The following is a 17793-nucleotide window of genomic DNA, read 5'->3' as shown; positions in this document are numbered from 1 at the left end:
GTTATATTCTTGTACATAGGGGCAGTATTATAGTAGTTATATTCTTGTACATAGTGGCAGTATTATAGTAGTTATATTCTTGTACATAGGGGGGCAGTATTATAGTAGTTATATTCTTGTACATAGGAGCAGTATTATAGTAGTTATATTCTTGTACATAGGGGCAGTATTATAGTAATTATATTCTTGTATATAGGAGCAGTATTAGTTATATTCTTGTACATAGGGGCAGTATTATAGTAGTTATATTCTTGTACATAGGGGCAGTATTATAGTAGTTATATTCTTGTACATAGGGGCAGTATTATAGTAGTTATATTCTTGTACATAGGGGGCAATTTTTATTGTATAAAACCAACAAATACAATTAAAATAAACAGAATTCTTCCTTAATACAAAACAAATTCTCATGAATGCATCAGACAATAATTATAGAACTAAATTAATACATTAGGAATAAAGGTAACTTAGAGTTCACTCCTGAGGAAGGAAGAATATGAAATAAACACTTTTAGTAACACGATCATGTTATTATCCCACAGACACATTCCTCCATAGTCTCTCATTACTCTGACTTTTCTTTATCTCTATCGCTCTTATCCATCTGAGCTCGGACAGTATCTTTGTGGCTGCGGTGACGGGATGGAAGGGCTCGCTGTGGAGGGACACTCGGGTTCTCATATGCCAGTGGTAATACTTAATGGTGGTAATGATCAGGTACATTGTGCCCCTGTCGATGTTACCGTCAGTGGATGGGACTCCATAGATAATGTCAGGGTAATTCAGGGACAGCAGTCTGGGGATTTTCAGCTTGGTCGATACTTCCGTCCATATTTCCCTACCTCCCCAGCAATCACAAATAAAATGCTCCATGGTTTCCTCCTGCTGACAACCAAGGGGACAGTTCCGATCCAAAACACTTAAATATTTTAAGTTCCCCCTCACAAAGAGCTTCCCATGTAGCGACAGCCAAGCAATGTCAAAAAACTTTGCTGGAAGTCGCCTCCCGTTGAGGAACCGGAGACTGTCCTGAAGGGTCCTGGTGGCACAATCTCTTAGGGCCAGTGGAGAGTGGAAGAAAGTCCTACATATATGAGCACACAGATCTTTCCTCGTATTACTCTCAATGTAAGACTTCTCCAGTCCCCACTTCCTGACACACTTCAGACCATATTCCAGATACTGGGGGAGGTGGTCACCTGTCCATCTCCTCCTCTTGAGACTGCCGCCTCGCACCCAAGATTCCACAAAAGGCAATATCCAATACCTGATACTATTCGCCCACAGGGAGCTACTGTTTGAGTCCATGCTCACAAAATTTACTTTCAGAAACAAGGAGTCAAAGAAAACCCTTGGATTTAACATATCCAGCCCGCCCTCACTCCGCCGTAGGTACGTTATTCCCCTCTTTATCAGGTTCATCCTGTTCCCCCACAAGAGCTGGAAGAACAGGCTGAGGAGCCTCGCCGAGAAGGATTCTGGCAAAGGAAAAACGACAGAGACATACAAGAAGATGGGGACCAGGTAAGTCTTCAACATAGCAACCCTTTCTCTGTAGGTCAGCCTCCAGTTCTTCCATCGCTGAACCTTTGCATTTCCGGTCTCCAATTTTTCCTCCCAATTTAGGCTGGCATTATCTTCCCTCCCAAATTTAACCCCTAAGATCTTAATATGGGTGGAGGCCTTAACAAACTGCGGCAGATCAAAGTCTGGGTCAGATTGCAATGTCCACAGAGCTTGACTCTTCTCAAGGTTGACCAGAGACCCGGAGGCCTCTGAGTAACTTCTGATGGCTGCAGACAACATCTGCACCTCATGAGGATTAGATATCACCAGCGTCACATCATCCGCGTAGGCAACCACCTTCAGAGGCAAGCAGTGGGGGACCGGCACCCCCCAAAAGTTACACTCTTGCAGTGACCTCAGAAACGGGTCTATGGCAAAAACATACAGGAGTGGACTCAGTGGGCAGCCCTGTCTCACCCCCGCCTCAACTCCAAAAGTGCCACCCTGCCAACCATTAATCAGAGGAAAGCTCACCGCCTCTCTGTACAAAGTCTTCAGCCAATCCACAAATTGTCCTGACTCCTGGAATACCGTACTTTGACAAAGTGGCCCACAGATAATCATGATCAACTCTGTCAAAGGTTTTAGCCTGGTCCAGACTGACAACATATCTCCCACACCGCAGAGCTTTACATCTCTCAAACATCTCCCGTATCGAGATGACCGCTCCAGAGATGTTCCGCCCTTTTACCGTGCCAAACTGAGAGCCTACCAACAGTGCCGAGGACAAACAGACTAACCTAGAAAACAGGATCTTCGCCAGAATCTTCCTGTCAACATTCAAGAGGGCAATTGGCCTCCAGTTCTTGATGTCGCTCGGCTCCTTACCTTTAGACAGCAGAATTAATGAGGACACTCTCATGGATGGAGGCATCAGGTGATTTTCTAGACAATTTTTGTAAACATCCACAAGAATTGGTGCCAGGAGGTCTCTGAATATCTTATAAAATTCTGCTGTTACACCATCCGGACCTGGTGCCTTCTTCAGATGTAACTTATCAATGGCCTCCTTAACCTCCTCCACCGTTAATTCTGCTGTCAAAGGAGAAAAGTCCAGATCGTTAGTATCAGGCGTTGGAGTTGCCTCCAAGAATTGAGTCATTTTATGTTTATCCAAAGCCTTCCTCTGAAACAAGTCAGTATAATAAGATTTCACAACCCCCAGGATACCCTCCCGAGATTCCTGCAATACACCCTGGGAGTCAATGAGACCTGTGACCAATTTATTGGCCACCCGCTCCCGGCAATTCTCAAAGGGATCAGGTGCCCCTAAGACCCCATAATCCCGTTCAAGAACCAAGGAGGTATACCTGCTGTACTGATACTGCCTTATCTCAGATTTCAACCGGTCGATCTTCTCTTTGTTACCCCCGCCCTCCGAATAGAGTGACTCCAATTCTTTGCGCAGCCTTAGGTACTGGCTATACTTACTCCTGCCCTTCTTAACTGACAGTCTCTTCAAGAGGCATCTGATATCATCCTTGACGTCCTCCCACCAGTCGGCCATGTTGTCATAGAAGTGCACTCTCTGTAGATGACCCTGCAAAAGGGAGTGGACACAACTCTGGACAGAGACATCATGGAGGAGGCTGGAATTGAGTCTCCATAACCCCCTACCAACATCACCTCGCTTAGTGGCCCCCAGGCAGAAATATAGGGCAAGATGGTCTGAGTATGGGACGACTCTCTCACTCATGGCACCAATGACTTCCATGGGACTTACAAAAGCCAGATCTATTCTACTGCCTCTATTGGAGCAGGAATAGGTTAGTTTTGGCTTTCGACCTCCCCGTTTAAAGACGTCCCCTAATCCGGCCTGCAGGACTATGTTATTCAAGATCCTACCATCCCTCGTCACGGTTCTACCTGAGGAGCTGTCACCTGATGTCAGTATGGCATTAAAGTCCCCCACCATTATCACTGGAAGAGAGGTGAACAGATAAGGCTTGACATCATTAAATAACTGTATCCTGTCAGTCACCGTCTGTGGCCCATAGATGTTAATAAGCCTAAGTCGCCTCCCATGGACAGTGACTTCCAGGACCAGACACCTTCCCATAACCACCTCCGTCATCCTATGTACTGTCACATCCCTGGTGTTAAACAGAATGGCGACCCCGGCGTACGACTCCACAGCCAGTGACCAAAAAGAGGGACCAGACCGCCATTCCCTCTCAGCCTCCCTCATGAGCCCCTGAGTCGTCAGCCGCGTCTCCTGCAGAAAGAGGACATCTGCGTCCAGGTATCGGAGATGGTCATAGACAGCGTGCCTCGTCCTCCTCACCTTAATGCTGTTCACATTACTGGATGTTATTTTTAATGAGAAATCCGCCATCACAATGCCACAACAGAGGAGCAGAGATGTAAAAGCCGCCATCATAAGTCTGGGTCACAGATGTTCTGACTACCACCGGTCTCCATGTCAGACTGTATCTCAGTGTCAGCAGGTACAGGCTTCCGTTTTGTAGGGGGATGGTCCGCTACGTCCCTGTCATACTCAGTCTCTATTCTTTTTATCTCTTCCTCCAAGTCCCCATCAGACTCAGACAAAACATCAAACTTATTGGACACAACCATCACACCTGCCGAACTCTGGACTTTTTTCCTGCCACCCTGGCTAGTGACATACTCCTCCTCAGGTTTACGGGAGGCCTTGGCCTTTTTTTTCCTTTTTACCTGATTACAGCCACTTTCTTCAGCTAGAGATGGCGATACTGAAGTGGTGGCTACATGTGGCTGCTGGACCTGAGGGACGACCTCCATGCTCCCCTCTGTACAAAGCTGCTCTGATGTTACCTGAGCGGACCCCTGGTGGACCTCTGACCTGGTCAGTACTGTCCCTGACATTAAAGCCTCCTTCTCCTGAGCCTCTGTCCCTGTCACTAACTCCTCATCAGGAAGGAGCTTGCATATATTGTGCCAGGCATCAGGACAGTCCCTGTGAGGGTGGCCGATCTCCCCACAGAGGTTGCACTTGATGTTCTGGCAATCTGCCGCTAAGTGGCCGACTTCCCCGCACAGGCTGCACTTTACCACAGTACAGGTGTTTGCCAGGTGACCCACTTTACCACACTTAAAACACTTTCGTGGCTGCCCAGGGTAGAAGCAAACCCCCTTCTCCCTCCCGATAAAGAAGGAGTTGGGTAAGTGAGCCGTGATATTGTTGTGCTGGCGCAATTTCACCAGCACCTTCCATCCACCGGTTCATATACCGTCCTCATCCCTGTTTTTGGTGAGGTCGGAGACAAGGTCACAATGCCTCCGGAGCCACACCACAATGTCCTGCGGGGGAACAGCCTCATTCCAAAAGATGATATTAACCGTGGCGGTATCCGGCTTAGATATTGGAATGAAGCTGAACTTATTCCAGCCATCAGCGTCCCTGAACTTGGGGAAATTGGCCCAGAATCTGTCCAGATCAGACATAAGCTTAAAGCTGATGTCATAGCCCTGTCTGTCTGGCAGATTGATGATCGCCAAGATATTAACCGGCGCAAACCCCATCTGGCTGCACAGAAGCTCTCTGACTACCAGCCTCCTGTCCGGCAGGTCCTCCCTGGCACCTCTGTGCCTGAACCGCACCACATTCCTCCTTTTGAAAGCCTGCCCGGTGTAATTGGCGCCGGAGGTAAAGGACGGAGCGCCGCGGCTCCAAACATTACTGGGAGGGACCTGTGGGGCCACACTGGGCTGACTGACAGGGCGAGGGTCTGCAGCAGAGGGGCCTGTTGCACCTTGTGTGCTGGAAACCAAAGGGGGGAAATCACAGACATTTTGCACATTATTATTATTACCATCATCATCAATCTCAATAGCGTCATCAGGATGCGCAATGTCCACCACAGTCTCTGTACCCCCTTCAGCCCCCAACCCCACATGAACAGTATCAATATCCCCAGAATTAGTGCTCTCCTGGACACCAACAGTAGATGCAGTCTCATGTCCACTGTCTTGCTGTTGTGCTGGGCATGCTGGGACTTGTGGTACCGCTGGGATCTGAGCCTCTTGCTCCTGCTTGGGGGTCTGCCGCAGGTAGTTGCGGCTGCTGGTGCAGTATCTGACCCTCCTTAAAACAGAAGCTAGCGGGCTGCAGCACCGGCCGTACCTGCTGCCGGGTCCCCCCTTGGACAATGTCTGTGCGGGAACCAGCAGAGTCCTGCGTGCAGGACCTAAACCGCTCCTGGTTCCTATATGTCTCTGCCAGGGGCCCCATCCTCGCCAGCACACAGTCTATGTCCCGCACCACAGTCGCCAGCTCTACCCCCAGTGCGCTCAGTCTCTGGTCATATACAGAGTGATCCCCAGGATTCGCAGCCTTCAACTTGTAAATGCAGTCAATTTCCATTTGCAGAAGATTCCTCTGCTGCTGCAACTCACCCATCCTCCTGACCAGTCCTGGTATCTCCTCTGCCAGCTGTAGCTCCGGGGCACGCGGCGGCTCCTTCTGGGGTCTTGCTTTAGGGGTTGACACGTTGGTTTTTAATGTCGCTGGTTTTGTGGCTCCAGCCTCCGCAACACTTTTACCGCTGCCACCAGCCTGCAACCTCGTGCGTCCAGAGCTCGCCATGCTGGTCACCACATGTCCCAGCTGAAGGTTCTCCTGGAGTGTTTGCTTCTCCAGAGATGTCCGTCTCTGTCTGCCTGGAGTGAGCTGCACACCTGAAGCTGGTGATGGACTCTGCCTCACCTTCTGTGCAGCCACCTGCCCTCCAGCACTCAGGTTCTCTGCAGAAGATGCCTTCTGGGATTTCCTTCCAGGCTCTGGACACTGTTTGCCTTGACTGGCCGACTGTTTAACAGAAACATCCTTGCACACAGACAAAGCTTTCTCCTGTTTCTTTACTGTGCTGAACTTCAACACAGGATCTTTCTCCATGCTGCGGGGACTTCCATTCCGAGGTTTATTTCCAGCAGAGGCAACTCTGGGATTTCCATCCACAAGAGAAGGATGGGAGTTTCCTCCCAGTGTAGGCCTGGAAGCCTGGGCCTTGCTTGGGGAGCTTCCCCGCCCAGGGTGGCCCCTCCCTGGGCTTGCTCCAGACATGGGGAGAACCACAGACACACAACCTCACAGCTAGGAGGCAGTATTATAGTAGTTATATTCTTGTACATAGGAGCAGTATTATAGTAGTTATATTCCTGTACATAGGGGGCAGTATTATAGTAGTTATATTCTTGTACATAGGGGGCAGTATTATAGTAGTTATATTCTTGTACATAGGAGCAGTATTATAGTAGTTATATTCTTGTACATAGCGGGCAGTATTATAGTAGTTATATTCTTGTACATAGGGGGCAGTACTATAGTAGTTATATTCTTGTACATAGGGGCAGTATTATAGTAGTTATATTCTTGTACATAGGGCGCAGTACTATAGAAGTTATATTCTTGTACATAGGAGCAGTATTATAGCAGTTATATTCCTGTACATAGGAGCAGTATTATAGTAGTTATATTCTTGTACATAGGGGGCAGTACTATAATAGTTATATTCTTGTACATAGGAGCAGTATTATAGCAGTTATATTCTTGTACATAGGGGCAGTATTATAGTAGTTATATTCTTGTACATAGGGGCAGTATTATAGTAGTTATATTCTTGTACATAGGGGCAGTATTATAGTAGTTATATTCTTGTACATAGGAGCAGTATAATAATAGTTATATTCTTGTACATAGGGGGCAGTATTATAGTAGCTATATTCTTGTACATAGGAGCAGTATGATAGTAGTTATATTCTTGTACATAGGGGCAGTACTATAGTAGTTATATTCTTGTACATAGGAGCAGTATTATAGCAGTTATATTCCTGTACATAGGAACAGTATTATAGTAGTTATATTCTTGTACATAGGGGGCAGTACTATAGTAGTTATATTCTTGTACATAGGAGCAGTATTATAGCAGTTATATTCTTGTACATAGGGGCAGTATTATAGTAGTTATATTCTTGTACATAGGGGCAGTATTATAGTAGTTATATTCTTGTACATAGGGGCAGTATTATAGTAGTTATATTCTTGTACAGAAGAGCAGTATTATAGTAGTTATATTCTTGTACATAGGAGCAGTATTATAGTAGTTATATTCTTGTACATAGGAGCAGTATTATAGTAGTTATATTCTTGTACAGAAGAGCAGTATTATAGTAGTTATATTCTTGTACATAGGGGGCAGTATTATAGTAGTTATATTCTTGTACATAGGAGCAATATTATAGCAGTTATATTCTTGTACATAGGGGCAGTATTATAGTAGTTATATTCTTGTACATAGGGGCAGTATTATAGTAGTTATATTCTTGTACATAGGGGGCATATTATAGTAGTTATATTCTTGTACATAGGAGCAGTATTATAGCAGTTATATTCTTGTACATAGGGGGCAGTATTATAGTAGTTATATTCTTGTACATAGGGGGCAGTATTATAGTAGTTATATTCTTGTACATAGGAGCAGTATTATAGTAGTTATATTCTTGTACATAGGGGCAGTATTATAGTAGTTATATTCTTGTACATAGGGGCAGTATTATAATAGTTATATTCTTGTACATAGGGGGCAGTATTATAGTAGTTATATTCTTGTACATAGGAGCAGTATTATAGTAGTTATATTCTTGTACATAGGGGCAGTATTATAATAGTTATATTCTTGTACATAGGGGGCAGTATTATAATAGTTATATTCTTGTACATAGGGGGCAGTATTATAGTAGTTATATTCTTGTACATAGGGGCAGTATTATAATAGTTATATTCTTGTACATAGGGGGCAGTATTATAGTAGTTATATTCTTGTACATAGGGGCAGTATTATAGTAGTTATATTCTTGTACATAGGAGCAGTATTATAGTAGTTATATTCCTGTACATAGGAGCAGTATTATAGTAGTTATATATTTGTACATAGGGGGCAGTACTGTAGTAGTTATATTCTTGTACATAGGAGCAGTATTATAGCAGTTATACTCTTGTACATAGGGGCAGTATTATAGTAGTTATATTCTTGTACATAGGGGCAGTATTATAGTAGTTATATTCTTGTACATAGGGGGCAGTATTATAGTAGTTATATTCTTGTACATAGGGGGCAGTATTATGGTAGTTATATTCTTGTACATAGGGGCAGTATTATAGTAGTTATATTCTTGTACATAGGGGCAGTATTATAGTAGTTATATTCTTGTACATAGGGGCCGTATTATAGTAGTTATATTCTTGTACATAGGGGCAGTATTATAGTAGATATATTCTTGTACATAGGAGCAGTATTATAGTAGTTATATTCTTGTACATAGGGGCAGTATTATAGTAGTTATATTCTTGTACATAGGGGGCAGTATTATGGTAGTTATATTCTTGTACATGGCGGCAGTATTATAGCAGTTATATTCTTGTACATGGGGCAGTATTATAGTAGCTATATTCTTGTACATAGGAGCAGTATTATAGTAGTTATATTCTTGTACATAGGGAGCAGTATTATAGTAGATATATTCTTGTACATAGGGGCAGTATTATACTAGTTATATTCTTGTACATAGGAGCAGTATTATAGTAGTTATATTCTTGTACATAGAGGCAGTATTATAGTAGTTATATTCTTGTACATAGGAGCAGTATTATAGTAGTTATATTCTTGTACATAGGAGCAGTATTATAGTAGTTATATTCTTGTACATAGGAGCAGTATTATAGTAGTTATATTCTTGCACATAGTGTCAGTATTATAGTAGTTATATTCTTGTACATAGTGTCAGTATTATAGTAGATATACAATCCCTGGCAAAAAATCTGGAATCACCGGCCTTGGAGGATGTTCATTCAGTTTAATTTTGTAGAAATAAAGCAGATCACAGACACGGCACAAAATTAAAGTCAATTCAAATGTCAACTTTCTGGCTTTAAGAAACACTAAAAGAAATCAAGAACAAGAAATGTGGCAGTCAGTAATGGTTACTTTTTTAAACCAAGCATAGGGGAAAAATTATGGAATCATGAAAAAAAAAAACCCAACAAAAACCCTCCAACCCATCACTAGTATTTTGTTGCGCCACCTCTGGCTTTTCTAACAGCTTGCTGTCTCTGAGGCATGGACATAATGAGGGTCACACAGGACTCTTCATCAATCTGGCTCCAATTTTCTCTGATTGCTGCAGGTTGGAGCCTTGTCATGGACCATTTTCTCCAACTTCCACCAAAGATTTTCAATTGGATTGAGATCCAGACTATTTGCAGGCCATGACATTGACCTTATATCTTTTTTCTAGGAATGATTGTACAGTTTTTGCTCTATGGCAGGATGCAATATCATCTTGAAAAATGATTTCCTCATTCCCAAGCATCCTTTCAATTGATGGGATAAGAAAAGTGTCCAAAATATCAACATAAACTTGTGCATTTATTGAAGATGTAATGACAGCCATCTCCCCAGTGCCTTTACCTGACAATGCAGCCCCATATCATCAATGACTGTGGAAATTTGCATGTTCTCTTCAGGCAGTCATCTTTATAAATCTCATTGGAACGGCACCAAACAAAAGTTCTATCATCATCACCTTGCCCAATGCAGATTCACGGTTCATCACTGAATATGACTTTCATCCAGTCATCCACAGTCCACGATTGCTTTTCCTTAGCCCATTGTAACCTTGTTTTTTTCTGTTTAGGTGTTAATGATGGCTTTCGTTTAGCTTTTCTGTATGTAAATCCCATTTCCTTTAGGCGGTTTCTTACAGTTCGGTCACAGACGTTGACTCCAGTTTCCTCCCATTAGCTCCTCATTTGTTTTGTTGTGCATTTCCTGTTTTGTAGACATACTGCTTTAAGTTTCCGGTCTTGACGCTTTGATGTCTTCCTTCGTGTACCAGTATGTTTACCTTTAACAACCTTCCCATGTTGTTTGTATTTAATCCAAATTTTAGAATCATAGAATCGGAGAGTTGGAAGGGACCTCCTGGGCCATCTGGTCCGACCCCCTGCTCAAAGCAGGATTCGCTAAATCATCCCAGACAGATGTCTGTCCAGCCTCTGTTTGAAGACTTCTGTTGAAGGAGAACTCACCACCTCCCGTGGCAGACTGTTCCACTCATTGATCACTCTGTCAAAAAGTTTTTTCTAATATCTAATCTGTGTCTCCTCCCATTCAGTTTCATCCCATTGCTTCTAGTCTTTCCTTGTGCAAATAAGAATTAAGATGATCCTTCTACAATGTGACAGCCTTTCAGATATTTGTAGACAGCTATTAAGTCTCCTCTCAGTCTTCTCTTCTGCAAGCTAAACATTCCCAAATCCTGCAACCTTTCCTCATAAGACAGGGTTTGCAGACCGGTCACCATTCTGGTCGCTCTTTTCTAAACTTGCTCCAGTTTGTTGATGTCTTTTTTAAAATGTGGCGCCCAAAACTGGACACAATATTCCAGATGAGGTCTGACCAAAGATGAGTAGAGGGCAATAATGACTTCACGTGATCTAGACTGTATGCTTCTGTTAATACATCCTAGAATTGCATTTGCCTTTTTTGCTGCTGCATCACACTGTTGACTCATATTCAGTCTGTGATCTATTAGTATACCCAAGTCTTTTTCACATGTGCTGTTGCTTAGCCCTATTCCTCCCATTCTGTATATGCTTTTTCCATTTTTATTGCCCAGATGTAGTACTTTGCATTTTTTCCTGTTAAAAACCATTCTGTTAGTTGCTGCCCACTTCTCCAGTTTATTTATATCTTTTTGAATCCTCTCTCTCTCTTCTCTAGTATTAGCTATCCCTCCTAGCTTTGTGTCATCAGCAAATTTAATCAGTTTACCCTCAATTCCTTCATCTAAATCGTTGATAAAGATGTTGAACAATACAGGGCCCAGGACAGAGCCCTGTGGTACCCCACTTGAGACATTCTTCCAACTGGATGTGCAGCCATTTACGACCACTCTTTGGGTCCGATCACTAAGCCAGCTATGAATCCACCTAACAGTTGCCTTGTCCATTCCATACTTAGTCATTTTTTCAATAAGGATTGTGTGAGAGACTTTGTCAAATGCTTTGCTGATGTCAAGATAGACTATATCTACAGCATTTCCTTGATCCACCCAATCAGTGATTCTGTCATAGAAGGAAAGTAAGTTAGTCTGACATGACTTATTAGTTACAAACCCATGCTGACTCTGTTTAATCACTTCATTCTTATCCAGGTACTGACATACATGTTGTTTAATAATTTGTTCAAAGATCTTTCCTAGTATAGAAGTCAGACTCACCGGCCTATAGTTCCCTGGGTCCACCTTCTTCCCCTTTTTGAAGATAGGAACAACATTTGCTCTTCTCCAGTCATAGTAATATAGTAACATAGTTTTGAAGGCTGAAGGAAGACCTTATGTCCATCTAGTTCAGCCTATTTTTAGTGCAGCTGTTCTGCATTGTTGATCCTGGGGAAGGCAAAAAACCCACAGAGTAGAAGCCAATTTTCTCCATAGGGAAAAAAATTCCTTCCCCTAAGCTGGGTCAACCATCTACCTATAATATTCTGATATTCGTAACCTTCTATACTGTTACTCACAAGAAAAGCCTCCATTCCTTTCTTAAATTCAATCAGTGAGTTGGCCATCACCACTTCCTCAGGAAGAGAATTCCGGAGCCTCACTGCTCTTACCGTGAAGAACCCTCTTCTATGCTGGTGCAGAAATTGTCTTTCCTCCAAACGAAGAGAATGCCCCCTTGTCCTTGTCACAGTCCTTGGTACAAACAGTTCATTGGAGAGATCTCTGTATTGCCCTCTGATATACTTGTACATATATATTAGGTCTCCCCTAAGTCTTCTCTTTTCTAGAGTAAATAGACCTAATTTTGATAACCTTTCTGGGTACTGTAGTGAACCAACTCCATTTATCATTTTAATAGCCCGCCTTTGAACCCTTTCAAGTTCAGTAATGTCTTTCTTGAGTACCGGCGTCCAAAATTGCACACAATCCTCCAAGTGTGGTCTGACGAGTGATTTGTACAGAGGGAGAATTATGTTTACATCTCGTGTCCCCAGACCTCTTCTAATGCATCCCATGACCCTATTTGCTTTGGTGGCAGCTGCCTGTCTTCTGGGACTTCTCCTGTCCTCCAAGAATTTTCAAAGATTATGGAGAGGGGTTCTACAATTTCTTCTGATATCTTCTTCAGTACTCTGGGGTGTAATTCATCTGGACCTGGAGACTTGAATTCATTTAGGTTAGACACAGCTGACTGTGAACAACCAACATCTTTTGCAACATTGCCTGATGATTTACCCTCTTTTAAGAGTTTGATAATCCTCTCCTTTGTTTCAATTGACATCTCTCGTGTTGGAGCCATGATTTATGTCAGTCCACTTGGTGCAACAGCTCTCCAAGGTGTGATCACTCCTTTTTAGATGCAGACTAACGAGTAGATCTAATTTGATGCAGGTGTTAGTTTTGGGAATGAAAATTTACAGGGTGATTCCATAATTTTTTCCTCGGAATTGAGTGATTCCATAATTTTTCCCCTCTGCTTGATTAAAAAAAAGTCACCATAACTGACTAACACATTTTTTGTTCTTGATTTCTTTTAGTGTTTCTTAAAGCCAGAAAGTTGCCATTTGAATTGACTTTAGTTTTGTGCCATGTCTGTGATCTGCTTTTTTTCTACAAAATTAAACAAATGAATGAACATCCTCCAAGGCCGGTGATTCCAGAATTTTTGCCAGGGGTTGTATTTATGTGCACAGTGACAAGCTACAGTGAGTGATCAGTATATGACTCTGTATTCGGTTTCGCTGCTGCCTTCTCTGCCTGTGGCTTTGGCTTCTGCCTGGAGTGACAGCAGCACATTACTACTAATCACCAGGTCTCAGTTTGCTCTTAGTGTATGACATGTGAGCCGACTGCACTGACTTATATCTGTTCCTCACTCCCTCGCCAGCACCCACCGGGCTGATCATGGGCAGCTGTTCAGGTGACTTCGGCTGCAAATGTCATTGATGTTTACAAGACTGAAATGTACCGCAATTCCTGTGACCCGACAATGTCCTAAGGCCGAGCTCATCAGGACCAGGGCTGAGTGATCATAGATATCCCGTACACTCTCCTGAACTATCCTGAGGGACAGGAAAACTAAAATATAGTTTTTGTTTGCAGGTAAAATCTATCTATTGTTCCCTGTTATCAGCCAGTGTAGATGTGGCTGCTGTTTACCTTTGCATCTGGCGCCATCTAGTGTTTAGGCTGTGATATTGCAACTATTTATTAAAATTTATAGAAGAATATTTAGAATTGAGACTCCTCAGTGGTTGATACCTTTTATTGGCTAACTGAAAAGATGGTAACACATTGCAAGCTTTCCTGACTACTCAGGTCTCTTCATCAGGCAAAGACTAAAACAACATCTGACGAATCACATATTTATACACAACACAGCACAGAAATAATGCAATAGCTAAGGTAAGTGATGTGAAGCGGAATTATCATTATGGGAGAGGGAGAAGCATAAATACTGGAGCAGTTCATAGATAAGCAGTGTGAAGGTTTTATTGCCCTCTGATTGCTCTGGTTGTGTGTTGTGTGATGACCCCAGAAGGTCTGAGGAGCAAATTCCTTAATTGATGTAAAAAGACATAAATCCATGCGACACATTCATTCCAGCACTGAATGTGTGGAAAGTTTTCATAAATTTGTACTCCGAGATTCTTCTCTCTCTCTGAGATGTGAAGTTCCCTTTTAATACAAGTAATACAAGTAATTTAATGTCCATCATGCTATGACCAGGGATACAAATATGTTTGGCCACAGGTAGATCCATTCTTTTTTCTCTTATTGTGTGGCGATGAGCATTCATCCTTGTTCTAAGCTTTTGCCTGGTCTCCCCCACATACAGACCCCCAGTTGGACATTTTGTACAAATAATTAAGTACACCCCATTAGATGTGATGCAGCTGAAAGTACCTGGGATCTTGTAGTCCTGATGTGAGTTGGGATCTTTATCTTGTCCGTGGTCATTATAGATGGACAGGTTTTACATTTTTTCTGGTTGCAAGGAAAGGTTCCTGCAGCTGTTGGAGAGGACAGGGAGCTTCTGACAATGATGCTTCTTAGATTCTTAGATTTGGGGGCTGCCTAAAACACAGCAGTGGGGGGTCTGGAAATATGGATTGTAATCGGGCATCTTTTTGTAGTAAAGGTTGTAATTTCCGTGCAGCTCCCCTTAGCACTTCCAGATTTGGGTTGTAGGTGACCACTAGAGGCACCCGGTTATTTTCTTCTTTAGCTTTGTAATGTAGCAGGTGATTCCTTGACAATCTGGTGGCTCTTGTAATTTGGTTTTCAATTGTTCTTGGATGGTAGCCCTGATTCAAAAAGGTTTTTCTGAGGCGACCAAGGTGTTTGTCTCTATCCATGGGGTTGGAACATATACGATTGTATCTGATGACTTGCCTGTAGGTAATAGAGTTCTTTATGTGTTTTGGATGGAAACGTCCCATTTAAGGTATGTTGGACGGTCGATTGGCTTCTGATACAGGGATGAGGGATGGCTCTATTTCATTGTTCTGTAGCTTAATGATGGTGTCCAAAAAGTTAATTTCAGTGCTGGAATAGTTGAGTCTTAAGTTGATGGTGGAATGAAATTGATTAAACTGTTTGTGGAACGTCTTTAGCTGTTGCTAAGACTCCGTCCAGATGATTAAAATATCATCAATGTAGCGGTAGTAGGCCAGGGGCCTGATGCCTGATGGGGCATGAGGACAAAAAGTCGCTTTCAAGCTTGGCCATGGAAAGATTTGCATACTGTGGAGCCATTTTACTTCCCATAGCTGTGCCAGTCTCCTGTAAATAGATCTTATTGTCAAATTCAAAGTAATTGTGGGTGAGGATAAATTTTGCGAGTTTCACCACAGAATTTGCAGCATTCCCGGTGTCTTCCATGAAGATTTTGCAGGCATTTAATCCATCCTGGTGTGGGATATTAGAGTACAAAGATTCCACATCCATGGTGGCTAGGATGGTTCCTTCTGGTAGAGGACCTATTACTGCTAGTTTATTCAATAGGTCAGTTGTGTCCTGAATGTAGCTAGTTGTATCCTTCACCAGTGGTTTAAGAATACCCTCTACCCATCCAGATACCTGCTCAGTGAGGGTGCCCACACATGAGATAATCGGCCTCCCTGGATTTCCAGATTTGTGGATTTTGGGAAGCATGTAGAATGTCCCTATTCTTGGAGTCTCTGGTATCAGGTCATCGCCAGCTCTTATGGATCCGTCAGGCAGACAAGAAACCAACTTGTTTAGTTCCTTGTAATAGTCCTGTGTAGGATCCGACTCCAATTTTCTATAGTAGTGTGTGTCCATAAGTTGCCTGTTTGCTTCCTTCATATAGTCTGATGTATTCATCATGACTATTGCACCTCCCTTGTCAGCAGGTTTAGTGATGATTTCTCTGTTGGTTTTTAAAGACTGTCTGGCCTTTCTCTCCTGGGCACTGATGTTGGATGCTTGTCTCCTGTTAGTGTCTATGATTGTGGATTTTATCAAATGTCTGAAGGAGTCTATATATTTATCCAAATGAGGGTTGCGTCCAGGTGGAGGTGCCCAGTCTGACCTTTTCCTAGTTGTTATGATCCCTTTTCCTTCGGTCTGAGTGTTTTCTGAATCTTCTGTATCATTGAAATATTCCCTCAGGCGCCGTCTCCTGAAATAATGTTCCATATCACTGCAGAGTTCAGTTTTATCTACGGCCTTTGTGGGACAAAATGAGAGTCCTCTAGAAAGCACGGCCAGCTCCACTGTGTTGGGTTTATAATCTGAGAGACTGATGACACAGTTAGATGCTTTTGTGTCTGGAATGGAGTGGTTGTCCAAGTTGTCAGGTTTTGGCTTTGTTTTGTATCTGTTTGTAGAGTCCTGAGTTGAGGCGCAGTCTGTGTAGTTTCTTTTCCCTGTTATGAACCAGAAAGGTCCGTAGTTGGTTGTAGTATTGTTGTAATTTTTGCTCTGTGCTTTCTGTGTTTTCCTCAGAGTTTCATATTGCCCCTGGACTTTACTCCTTATGCTGTAGCAGACATGTAAAAGGTGGTTCCTTAGTCTCTCGGAAGTCCTGTGACAAAGGTTTTGTGCATAATGGGTACTGTAGGTATGAAGAATTGGGTTTGTAATCCAGAGTCCTTTGGGAATTAGATTCTCCTTTTTTCATTTAGATAAGAAAAAAAGAATTAAAATTTATAGTAATAATTTGGAGCGGGGCTGTCAGCCAAAAATACCGTGTATAGAAATCCCACTGTATCAGGACAGGGCCAATATTAGCTTGGTCCAGGGGCCACAGCTGGGCAATGTAGGAAGGGGTCCACACAAGACGACGGGGGAAGATCTGTAAGAAGAAAAACATCCAGACTCAGCAACTAACTTCGCTCCCTATTGCCCCAGTGCTGACAGCAGCCCTCCATATTGCTAGTAATCATAGTGAGCCCCTCACACTGTCCTAGTAGCCACAGCAAGACCCCCATTGCTAGTGGCATTTCATATCAGGGCCCCCAGATCTCCCTATCAATGTAATCACAGCCAGATCCTACCCTTCCCCAGTAATCACAGCCGGACCCCTACCCCTCCCAACTAATCCCAACAGGCCCTCTACCCCTCCTCAAGTAATCACAGATGGACCCCTACCCCTCCCCAGCGATCACAGCCGGACCCCTACTCTTCCCCAGTAATCACAGCCGCACCCCTACTCTTCCCCATTAATCACAGCCGCACCCCTACTCTTCCCCAATAATCACAGCCGCACCCCTACCCTTCCCCAGTAATCACAGCAGGCTTTCTCTTCCTCCCTAGTAGTCACAACAAGCAGATCCCACCTTCCCCTGTAACAGTAGGAAACCCTCTGCCTCTTCAATATTTAGAACCTGCCCCACTAGTGACATCTGGCCTCCTTATTTCACCTGGTGACAAGGTCCGGGTCACTCTCCCCCTTCCACAGCAGGGAATCACAACAGAACTACCCCCAAAATATCAGTTAGAAGTTAAAATCCCAAAAAACATTCCCACCATTAAATCCACCAAAGGTGTAGAGATTGCTAAACTCTGGCCTCCAAATATTAGTTCAGTCACTGGAAGCTCCTCTCTCCCCATCGTGTCATCCGCAAATTCTCGTCTTCTCTTCTGCATTTATCACCCACTCCTGGCATTGGCTTATAAATACTGATGTGAAATACTGACTAAATACTGAACGTGTGA

The 17793-nt window shown here is 43.2% G+C and overlaps 1 protein-coding gene across 3 annotated transcripts in view; it reads right to left on the bottom strand.

Annotated features, from left to right (window-relative positions):
• TOGARAM2 (TOG array regulator of axonemal microtubules 2) overlaps positions 1 to 17793 on the bottom strand; it is a 121632-nt gene that overhangs the window by 86637 nt on the left and 17202 nt on the right. The window contains exon 1 of one of the 3 annotated variants that reach the window (XM_073556347.1): positions 16824 to 16910. The exons of the other annotated variants lie outside the window; for them this stretch is intronic. The gene's annotated coding sequence lies outside the window, so the exon portion shown is untranslated. Of the gene's footprint in view, positions 1 to 16823; positions 16911 to 17793 lie in introns of those variants that run through there. 3 annotated transcript variants of the gene reach the window in all.

The sequence above is a fragment of the Dendrobates tinctorius genome, unplaced genomic scaffold (genome assembly GCF_039654945.1).
Source record: "Dendrobates tinctorius isolate UK_male_01 unplaced genomic scaffold, ASM3965494v1 ptg000232l, whole genome shotgun sequence".
In the NCBI taxonomy this organism is placed as follows: Eukaryota; Metazoa; Chordata; class Amphibia; order Anura; family Dendrobatidae; genus Dendrobates; species Dendrobates tinctorius.
The sequence above is the reverse complement of the archived record's forward strand: the minus strand, read 5'-3'. Positions and strand labels throughout refer to the sequence as shown.